This window comes from Microtus pennsylvanicus, chromosome 1, assembly GCF_037038515.1.
Source record: "Microtus pennsylvanicus isolate mMicPen1 chromosome 1, mMicPen1.hap1, whole genome shotgun sequence".
Lineage (NCBI taxonomy): Eukaryota > Metazoa > Chordata > Mammalia > Rodentia > Cricetidae > Microtus > Microtus pennsylvanicus.
Genome location: NC_134579.1, coordinates 5,696,161 through 5,698,558, shown reverse-complemented (window position 1 = coordinate 5,698,558; position 2,398 = coordinate 5,696,161).

Genomic DNA, 2,398 nt, shown 5'->3' with positions numbered 1-2,398 from the left:
CCCATTTTTCTTAACTCGTTTACTTTGTTTTTGACTGCTGTTAAGACTAGAAACTGTATGTATTTAATAGTTTTAACGGAATAATTTTTGCTGTTTTTCTGTAAGGAATTTCAGACTGCTGTGCTGCTTCAATTTTATAAAACAAGAGAAAATGTCTTTTTTAAGATCTGAAAATGGTTACAGGATTAGTGTTTGCCAATGGGGCAAGCCCAACAATTAGTAGATTTCAATGAAACGGACTTGATCATTCCTTTCCTGCAGTCTCCAAGAACGAAACATTCAGAGTTATATTTTCAAATGTACAAGTATCAAATACTTGTTTCTATTTGAGTCAAATGGATGCTCAGATCTTTGGACCCAAAATTGATGGTGAAATTATTCTGACTTGACTGCATTAATAGATTTTAGGGGGGGGGACACAGTACAATCATAGTAAACCTATCGGTAACTTTATTTTCTTTTACTAAAATTAAGAATTCACTTTAGAAATAGTGATTTTAGTTGGATGAGAGCAAAAGAAGTCATTTGTAAAATTTTTCCTTAGTACTAGTATTTGTTTAGCATGGGCTTGCCAGTGCAGAGGGAGCGGAATCAGACATTAGTGTCTCCGGCTAAAAGAGGTCCATCTAGTCATGGATGGTGAGACTTGAGAGTCCTAGCATGTCGTGTAGTATGGGTGTGCTGTGGGTGTCCTTCCTCAGGGATCATCAGCCCCCAGTCTGATGAGGGAGTGGAGGGAAGCAGAAGTGAGGAACCGGGTTCATATGGCTGTGGAAACAGTGAAGACAGCCCCCGGGAGACTTCAGCGAGACAACTCAACTCTATTCCAGAGTATGTAGAATATATGGGTAGCAGGGAACTATGCCAAGGGTTACATACACTAAAGGTAAGTCAGGCATGGGGCCTAGAAACATCCAAATAAGGGTAGGTAGAGAGGAGGAAGCCTTTCTGGGGAGGAGGTCCTTCATGTTTCAGAGCTTGGAAAAAACTGCCAAGCCAGGATAGACTGCAACCTGAAAGCAACAGTGCCTCCCAACAACGTGCCTCTACAAATGAAGACGTTTGGTGTTGGGAAGCATCAAATGACCATGTTGTGTTACACAGACTGCAGTGGATGCTAGAAGGGAATGCGTGGTAGACAGGGCTGGAGTAAAGTAGCTCAAAACTGAATGAAATGAACCAGAGGGGGGAGCCTAGCAGGCTGTGCCGTTGTTATTTGACTTTCATCTATATTTTATTCCCCTTTGAATGTCCAAAGAAACAACCTTCCTTTGGTCAAATGCATGTTCCCCACAAGCCTAATTTCCACATTTCTGGCCTGTTTTCTGTGTACCTAATTTAAAACTGCACCCACTTAAATTTCGCAAGGTTTGTCAAGGTTGAAAAGAGACCTTTAATTTTTTCATTACAAAAAGATTTCTCAGCAGCAGAAAAAGCTGCATTTTCCAATTTTGTCTTTGTAGAAACTAAGTAAAATGACTCTTTTAACCTTAATTTCTTTAAAAGAAGTAAAAGAATCCTGGATTATGAAGTCTAAAGATTATGAGGAACCAACACATTTCCTCTATTAGCCTTCAGACCTTGAAAGCACACTTTCCCATGCCCAAACTCTTGAAATGCTTCAAAAAGAAAAAAAAAATCCTTTCCACCACTAGAGATAGAAGGTATGTTCATCTTGTTGTATGAGTGTGTTTTTCAGCCATTTCTGTTAGGTAATGTTTAATGTTGTATGAGAGATGAGCGGCTCTTTCCATTTTCCTGATTTCCCCGCTGGATTCCTGGAGGCCTACACTGTTTGGCCCACAAGGACATAAAATAGAAAGTCTCTGGCTTAAGTCAGCCTTTGGTCTTTCTTCCCCAGAATCTGAACAGTCAATTGCAGTTGTCATTCTTTAACTACAGTTTAGGACTCTCTATATATTAGGCTTCTCTGCTTTACAGGTTAAAATCTAATTGAATATCGAATATGACTAGAAAATAGCCTCAAAATGCATTGATGCAAATGAGTGTACTGATGGTGTCCAAACTTGAAAAGATAACATTATAGACACATAGTTATGATCTAATTTGTCTTTTAATACAAATATTATATTTGTATGTATATAATATATATACACAGATATATTTGTTGTATAGATTATATTAAACTAGACCATTTTGTATATGTTTAAAATACAAAAAAGCAACTGGTCTGGGTTTACATTGCATTGAATTTTGCTTCTTTTTAAGGTTTCAAAGTGCAGTGTGAGATTTTGCATGTGTATGTGTGCACATGTGTATGCAATGAGACTTCCACTTGCAAACTAATGTATGTTTTAAGTAGTTTAAGGAAATAGTAATTATCCAGAGAAACTTACATCTGAAAGACAGTCACTTGGAATTCTGGAGATGCAGCCAA